General features: G+C 34.2%; 1 pseudogene; it reads left to right on the top strand.

Annotated features, from left to right (window-relative positions):
- Positions 1–7618: 7618 nt before the first annotated feature.
- LOC121492329 lies at positions 7619–7740 on the top strand (annotated as a pseudogene).
- Positions 7741–9225: the final 1485 nt, after the last annotated feature.

The raw sequence follows: 9225 nt of genomic DNA, 5'->3' as shown, positions 1-9225 counted from the left end.
TACAGAATGAAGTGATGGAGAGATCAGTTTTATTCAGACTCATTTAGAAACGTGAAGAGCAAAAGGTAGTCTTTAATCATGGGTAGATTTTTGAAGGAAGAAGACATAACAAGTTGAGAGGAATAGTGTAAACTGAGAACAGAGACTCAGATTTGGGGGTTTGGATTTTTTATCTTTTTTTCATTTTATTTTATTGTAGAAAGAATATTTAGCATGACATCTGCCATCTCCATAAATGTTTAAGTGCACAATACATACTGTTGGTTACAAGTACAGTGTTGTACATCATATCTCTAGAGCTTATATAGCTTGCTTAACTGAAACTTTATGCTCACTGATGAGCAGTTCTCCATTTCCTCATTTACCCAGCCCCTAGAACCATTATTCCATTCTTTGACTCCATAAATTTGACTATTTCAGATACCCCATATAAGTGAAATCATGTAGTATTTGTCTTTCTATGACTGGGTGGTTTACTTAGCATAATATCCTCAAGATTCATCCAGGTTGTCACATATTTTGAAATTTCCCTCTTTTTTAAGGCTAAATAGTTCCATTGTGTGTATGTACCACATTTTCTTTATCCATTCATCTGTCGATGTACATTTAGTTGTTTCCACATCTTGGCTATTGTTAATAGTGCCACAATGAACATGGGAGTTTATTATCTCTTCAAGACCTTGATTTCAATTCTTTTAAATACCCAGAAGTAGGATTGCTAGATTATATAATAGTTTTATTTTTTTTATTTTCTGAGGAAATTCCATACTGTTTTCCATATTGGATGTAGCATGTACACTTCCACCAACAGTGTGCAAGGATTCCCATTGCTCCACATTCTTACCAACACTGGTTGTCTTTTTGTTTTTATAATAGCCATCCTGACAGATATCTTGTTCTAGTTTTGGTTTCAATTTCCCTGACAATTAAGACTGAGCATTTTTTTCATATACCTATTCACATTTATATGTCTTCTTTTTTTCTTTCTTTTTTTTTTAATTTTTATTTATTTATGATAGTCACAGAGAGATAGAGAGAGAGGCAGAGACACAGGCAGAGGGAGAAGCAGGCTCCATGCACCGGCAGCCCGACGTGGGATTCGATCCTGGGTCTCCAGGATCGCGCCCTGGGCCAAAGGCAGGCGCCAAACCGCTGCGCCACCCAGGGATCCCTAATTTTTTTTTCTTTTTTTTTTTTAAATTTTTATTTATATATGTCTTCTTTGAAGAAATATCTATTCAAGTTTTAAGCCCGATTTCTAATCAGGTTATGGGGCGGGTTATTGAGTTGTAAGGGTTTCTTATATATTTTAGAAATTAACTGCCTATCATATACAAGGTTTATAAATATCCTCCCATTCCATAGGTTGACCTTTTCACCCTCTTGATTATTCCTTTGCTGTGTAAAAACTTTTTAGTTTGATATAGTCCCATTTACTGATTTATACTTTTGTTGCCTGTGCTTTTGATATCATACCCATGTAATCATTGCCAAGACCAATGTCATAAACTTTTTCCCCTATGTCTTCTTCCAGGAGATCTATAGTTCCAGGTCTTATGTTTAAGTCTTAAATCCATTCTGAGTTAATTGTTATATATGATGTATGATAAGGTTGTAATTTCATTCTTTGCATGTGGATATCCACACCTTTAATCAAGGTAGTTTTACATGGCCCAACAAAGATATTTGTTTGAGAAAGTTTTAGAAAAGAAAGCACCCTCAAAAAATATGATGATGAAATATTTATTAGGGTGCCTGACTGGCTTGGTCAATAAAGCATGTGACTCTTGATCTCTAAGTCCTGAGTTCAAGCCCCATGTTGGGCATGGAGCCTACTAAAAAAATAATAATAAATTAAAGTGTCTTTTTGAATATATATACATATATATATATATGTATATATATTCTTCTTCTTCTCCCCAAAGAAGTACTGCTCTGTACAGAAAGCAATAGCTTTTTCCTCACCTAAATTGCCAGACCAGTACATCTCAAACTTGAGAAGACTTTGATCTTGAGAATACATTCACTGAATCCAGTGATGAGAAGTGCCTATCCTCCTTACTAAAACTTAAACATCACTTGGGGTGTCTGACTGGCTCAGTCAAAAGAGTACAGGACTCTTGATCTCAATTATGAGTTCAAGCTGATGTTGGGTGTAGAGATTATCTAGAAATAAAATCTTTAAATAAATTAAACAATATCATTTGAGATGATCCCATGATCAACACAAAATCAAACATGAAAACTGAAATTGCCACATTTGGTTATAACGTAGGCATACAAACAGCTCCAAATATACTTACATTTTTTGAAGATTTTCATCAAAAGAAAATACAAAGTTTAAAAATTCTTATAGAGAATATATCTGAGGATCATAGAGGTCTTGGATTCTAGTTGGAGAAATACTATAGCAGGCCATGCCAGGAAAGAGCTAATCTTAAAATATTTTGTTATATCCATAAGTGACATTCTTGCAACGTAACCAAAGCCAAAATGTGAAGAATACTTGAAATAGACTTTGTGGGAATGGCTATGAGTGCCAACAGTATTGGGATGGTGATGTTGAGTTCTAAGTGCTGATTTACTATCGAGATAAGAAATCACATACTCACCAATTTGTTACTCTTTAACATTTATTAAAAAAAAAACATTTCACAAAGATATTAATAACTCTATTTGGGCTCTGTCCATTTCAGACTAAAACAAATATGAAAACTATTGGCACATAGAAAAAATAGTGCCTAATGGAGTAGGACTTTTAAAGCAAATTTCCCAAGGGTACCATAATGCAGAATGGAACTGAAATCTAAGTAGATGTCTTTGTTTTGTATATAAACTTAGTGAAACTGGGTATTACTCATCCCCAAATCTTAAACTGCATTATCTTTTTCTTTGAATTGATTTTTTATAAGTTAGAGAACAAGAAAATCAAATGAAATGATATATTAAAATTGGGTATCTACCAGTGGAGTTGCAAATATATATGATGAGATAAGGAGACAATTAATTTGTCCTTCAGAGCATTTTTGTAAATAGTATCTATTAAGTCAACTATATATTAAAAACATGTATATTAGGGGCACCTGGGTGACTCAGTGTGTTAAGCATCTGCCTTCAGCTCAGGCATAAAGAGGAGCAGATGAGATTTTAAGAATGCCTTTCAAGGTATTAGATTTTTATTTTACAGACTGCTCTAATCAAGTTGGAGTTACTCAAACCTATATAAAGACTCATAAGAAATTGAACTGTTCCACATATAATTTATCATTGTAATGTAATATAGTTTATTTCAGATTATTTAGAGATTAACTCATAGAAGTTCATATAGAAAGCTTACTATAACAAAAAAATTGTTTAGATCCATTAACTTTAGGCTCTATAAATAGTAGTAATACCGGGAAGATTGCAGAGTGATAATAGGAACATAAGTTAGAAATAGTAGTATTGTTGGTTTTTAATTGCTATTACTTCAAAAGACTGAATATTTATGTCTGAGGGTTTGGTTTTAGTATTTTGTTGGGGATTTTTTCTTCTTTCAAAGCATATATCATAACCCAAAGTCAGTATAGACTTTGAACATCTTCTACAATTTTTAAAGTGTATTTGGATATCATATAAATAAATTAATTGCCAAATTACTTGTATTTCTAATTGACATTATCAGTTTTGTTCTCAATTGGTAGAAATGTTAGTATCACCATTAAAATGTATTTTAAAATGTATCTTTTGGAGTGCCTGGGTGGCTGAATCATTTAAGTATCTGCCTTCAGCCCAGGTCAGGATCCCAGAGTCCTGGGGTCAAGCCCCATGTTGATCAGCGGGCGGGGGGGGGGGGACAGGTTCAGCGTGGAGCCTGTTTGCCCCTCTCCCTTTGCCCCATCCCCTGCTCATGTTCTCTCTCTCACTTTCCCAAATAAATAAAATCTTCAACAAAATAAAATATATATTTTATTAAAATCCAAACTAATAAAGGAGAAACAATGGATTGACAAAGAGTAATAAATCTAGATGAAGGCAAGAAAGGAGACAGAAACTAGAAGAGGGTGGAACACAAAGAAAGGACAAAAATGTAAAATAAATCTAAACTCAAATTATATCAACAATTACAAAAAGCTTAAAAATTTATTTCTTTGGTTCCCCTCAGCTTTTCAATGGGCCTTTGGTTATGAGGTACGATAGAATTTCTAAACCATTTATAGCACCATTTCTTTTTCTTTTCAGTCTTTAGGCTCATTGCACTTTATTATTTACCTTTCTATTTTCCACCCTTTTCATTCTAGTGATCTTTGGCAATGATTCCTTTTCTAAACAGTAATTCTTTTTTTCTCTCTTTTTTTAAATTTAAATTCAATTAGTCAAAATATAATACATGATTAGTTTCAGATGTAGTGTTCAATAATTCATCAGTTCCATATAACACACGGTTTCATCACATCACATGCCCTCCCTAATGCCCATCACCCAATTACCCCATCCCCCTCCAGCAACCCTCAGTTTGTTTCCTGTAGTTAAGAGTCTCTCATGGTTTTTCTCCCTCTGTGATGACTTCCCATTCAGTTTTCCCTCCCTTCCCCTGTGATCCTCTGCATTGTTTCTTATATTCCACATACGAGTAAAACCATATGATAATTGTCTTTCTCTGATTGACTTATTTCACTCAGCATAATGCCCTCCAGTTCCGTCCATGTCGATGTAAATGGTAAGTATTCATCCTTTCTGATGGCTGAGTAATATTCCATTGTATGTATACACCACATCTTCTTTATACATTCATCTGTTGATGGATACCTCAGCTCTTTCCACAGCTTGACTATTGTGGGCATTATTGCTATGAATATTGGGGCGCAGGGGCACCTTAAGATCACTACATGTTTTTCTTTGGGATATATACCTAGTAGTGCAATTACTGGGTCATAGGGTAGCTCTATTTTCCACTTCTTGAGGAGCCTCTATATCGTTTTCCAGAGTGGCTGCACCAGCTTTCATTCCCACCAACAGTGCAAGAGGGTCTCTCTTTATCCACATCCTCTCCAACATTTGTTGCTTCCTATCTTGTTAATTTTAGCCATTCTGACTGTTATAAGGTGATATCTTATTGTGGTTTTTATTTGCATTTCTCTGACGCCAAGTAATGTGGAGCATATTTTCATGTGTCTGTTAGTCATGTGTATGTCTTCTTTGGGGGAAATGTCTGTTCATGTCTTCTGTCCATTTCTTGACTGGATTATTTTAAACAGTAATTCTTTATTGGATTTCATATCTCATTAATTTTATCAGCAATATTTTATGGACTTCTTATAACTTCTGCATCTTTTTCTTCCTCTCTTGAATTCCATTTTTCTCAAAATCAAAATGTAATCTACTATCAAAGAATATAAAATTGAAATCTTTCTACAAAATGATTTTGCTGAAACAAAAATCTTTGCAGTGCTAATTCTATGTCAATAATAATATGCTTAGAACTGTATTTCTGTCATAAAAGCAAAAATCTATCTTCATTCTAATTGTATTTCTTCCATCTGTTTGGAGTTTTATGATCATTTGCTTTTTCCTTCATCTTCATGTCCCTTTATAAAATGAAGTTAGTAAGATGGCCTTTGGTACACATTTAAGAAAAAAAACTATTTCATTTTTTTTTAATTTTTATTTATGATAGTCACAGAGAGAGAGAGAGAGGCAGAGACACAGACAGAGGGAGAAGCAGGCTCCATGCACCGGGAGCCCGACGTGGGATTTGATCCCGGGTCTCCAGGATCGCGCCCTGGGCCAAAGGCAGGCGCTAAACCGCTGCGCCACCCAGGGATCCCAAAAAAGACTATTTCAGAAACTTATTCTTTTTTTATGGTGAAAAAAATTTATATTTAGATTTAGCCAGCTGGACTCAGTTTAGATGATTCCAATTTTCTTGGCACATCCAAAGCATCATAGTCAGGAGCTAGTCAAACATATGCCTTCTTCTCCCCATCAGGCCTAATCAGTGTGTTGACCTTGGCCACATCAATGTCATAGAGCATCTTCATAGCCTGTTTGATCTGGTGCTTGTTAGCCTTGGCATCCACAGTGAACCCAAGTGTGTTATTTTCTGCTTTCTTCATGGCTGACTCTGTAATGAGGGTGAACTTGATGATAGCATAATGGTCAAGCTTGTTTCTCCTGAGGGCATTCTTTCAAGGATATTTGGGCTACCTTCTGAGACTCAGTGTCTTGGGCTATGATTAGGTAAGTGACATGAAGATCTTTTTTGTGTGACCATGGACACCTTTCAGCACTGCTTTCTTGGCCTTCAAAGCCTTTGGGATGGGCAGGGGCTTCCACTTTTGGTGCCATCTTCATGAAAGGGCTCAGAGAACTATTCTTATAGTTCCTTTATATTCCCCTTTGTTATATCTTTGAAAATAGCTTTCCATTACATGGACAATAGGTATATAATATCTATATAATATAGATATAGACAATAATATTAAAGATATCTTTTTTATTTTCAAATATAGTTATAAATGCTTTATGCTTGCACATGTTTTTTAAAAATCAAACACTACCAAAAGATATATCTAAAAAGAACAATTCTCCTTATCACCACATACCATACCCAGTTACTGCCCATAGGGGCAACCATTTTCAAATTTGGTGCCATTTATAAAATTTTTTCTGCATTCCTAAATATGTGTATGATGCCGCTTCTGATTTATCAGTTTTTTCATGATTTTTTGGCTCTTTGATGTGATCTATTTCACTTCATCTCCTCCCCCATCATCCCAATAGGGTGCTTACATTGTCACATCTATAAATGTTATTGGGTAAGTAGTGTACTACAACTACTTTTCCTTACCTCTAGAAGTTCAGTAGAACAGATAGATATAGATATACATGTAAAAACCAATAAAATAAAGAGCAAGAAAAAAATCACGAATTCAACTTTTTAGTAAAAGGCAGAAACTGAGATACTGTTTTTGCTTTGCTTAATTTTTAAAACCTCTAGGATTAGGTTTTCCTTTTGATGGAACACATAGTCTATTAATTCTAGTAATTGGTTCTTTGAATGATTTAGAGATGTTAAAAAGTTTTTGAAGACAGAATGTGGATATAGAACAAGTAACTGGCCTAGCAGAGAAAAGGCAGCTACAAATAACGACTGCCAACCAAAAAACTTGCTCTGTTTTACTTTCTGGGAATATTGTCTTTATATCTGTTCTTAAAATCACTTCTGAGAAAGGCATAGGAGAGAATTTTTCTTAATATTAGCAACTCTTTCCTGTTGTTACAGAGTTGGGGATTCTGGGTGGAGCCTTTAAAAAGCAGGCTTTCAGTTTCTAAGGTTTATCAGCTCCAAAATGGCAATCCTATAGGTATATATGTAATGCCAATAAGCATATGATACTGTGAACCTTGGATCTCCATGCCAGTATCGGAATTCCTGTATTACAGCAGTAGACTTGACTGCTATTGACCTACAATTCCATCTTGATTGCTAACTCACCACAAGTCTGAAGTGGTGACTTAAAAACAATACTTCCTTTTTCTCAAGCTGCACCCCATTATTCTTTAATACACTTTTCTTTGTATTAGCATACCAAAAATGCATCTACTGAAAATATTAGTTTTATATATGTAGGTATAGAGCTTTGCACAGTGGCAGTATCATAGCCAATGAGGTTTATCCAAGGTGCGATTATTGCTATATATGCAGGTATAGATAGATATAGTGTATAGTAGCAAAACTTCTGAACATCTCGGCAGAGAGAAAGTCCAGAAAGTTTTTATTTATAAAGGAAAAATAATCAAATATCTATTATACTTCTCAATAGTAATGCCATATGCAAGATGGTAACAAGTGGCAAAGAACACCTGTTCTATCAGTCACCTACTGCCACAAAATGCCACTGTAAACAATACTGATTTATTTAGCCCATCAGTCTGAAAATTGGCCAATTAGGCTGAACTCTCCTCTGTGATTTTTTTTTTTTTTTTGGTCTCAGTTAAGTTCATCTTTATGTATGGGGGTCACTTGGCTATGGGCTAACCTAGAATGGCTTCATGTAGGATAAGGATAACTGGGGTAAGTTTATTCCAGGCAATGGCTGAACATTTTTATTTTGAGTAAAACAAGGGCTTTTCAATACCCTGCTTGTGTTGTATTTGCTAACATTCTGTTTGCCAAAATAAGTCATGTGACTTGAGCCCTGAATCAAGCCATACAAGAAAGAGTTAAGAATTAGGGTCTTTTTGTAGTCTACCATTTCTATAAACTCAGAGCTTCATGCTTTATTTTATTCAAAATAAAACACAGACACTTTCAAACATTGAAGTACTATTTAATACTCATCTCTTGCCTTTAGGAAAATTACTAGAAAATGTTTTCATAACAAGAAGAAAAATGACTCTAAGATGAATTATAGGATACAGGGATGCCTGGGTGGCTCAGTGTTTGAGCATCTGCCTTCAGCTTAGGGCATGATCTCAGGATCTGGAATTGAGTCCCACATCGGGCTCTCTGCAGGGAGTCTGCTTCTCCCTATACCTAGGTCTCTGCCTTCTCTCTGTACCTCTCATGAATAAATAAATAAAATCTGTTTAAAAAAATTATAGGAAACAACAAATAATGATGAGGAAAAAAATGAGTAAAACATTATTAACAAAATTCATTGATCTTTTAAAAAAATCTGTATCTAAAAGTACAAGTTGTATCAAAATGTAAGTTTGAAGAGAGAAAATAAGTGGAAGTGAAATACAAAAGGAAGTAAAACACATTGAACTTTTATCTTTTGCTGAGGGTTTTACTCTAAATATTTTGAGAAAAAAATATGTTTAGTATAATATGTATCCAGTAGAGGAAAAAAGAAGAACAAGGAAAACTTAATTATTCCAATAAAAGTCAGGATAGAAAAATATGAAAGCATGTAAGTGTAAAACATGAAATAAGATGGCTTACGTAGCTACAAACATAACAGCAATCAAAATAAATATAAATGGGTAACACTGACTGTTAGATAGAATTTTTAAAAACCAAGGCAAGTGCTCTTTATAAATAAGACTAAACCAAATTGGTACAAAAAAGTTAAAAAATAAAAGAATAGGAAAGGTAGAACATAAAAATGTTAATATAAAAAATTGGCATTTTAGAATCAAACAGAATTAAAACAATACAGGAAATTTACAGTAATAAAATTTTCAAACCTAAGATTAATATATATCATGAATATATGTTCACCTAATAACATGTCTTCA

The sequence above is a fragment of the Vulpes lagopus genome, chromosome 5, assembly GCF_018345385.1.
Source record: "Vulpes lagopus strain Blue_001 chromosome 5, ASM1834538v1, whole genome shotgun sequence".
Lineage (NCBI taxonomy): Eukaryota > Metazoa > Chordata > Mammalia > Carnivora > Canidae > Vulpes > Vulpes lagopus.
This window is presented reverse-complemented; position numbering and strand designations above follow the sequence as displayed.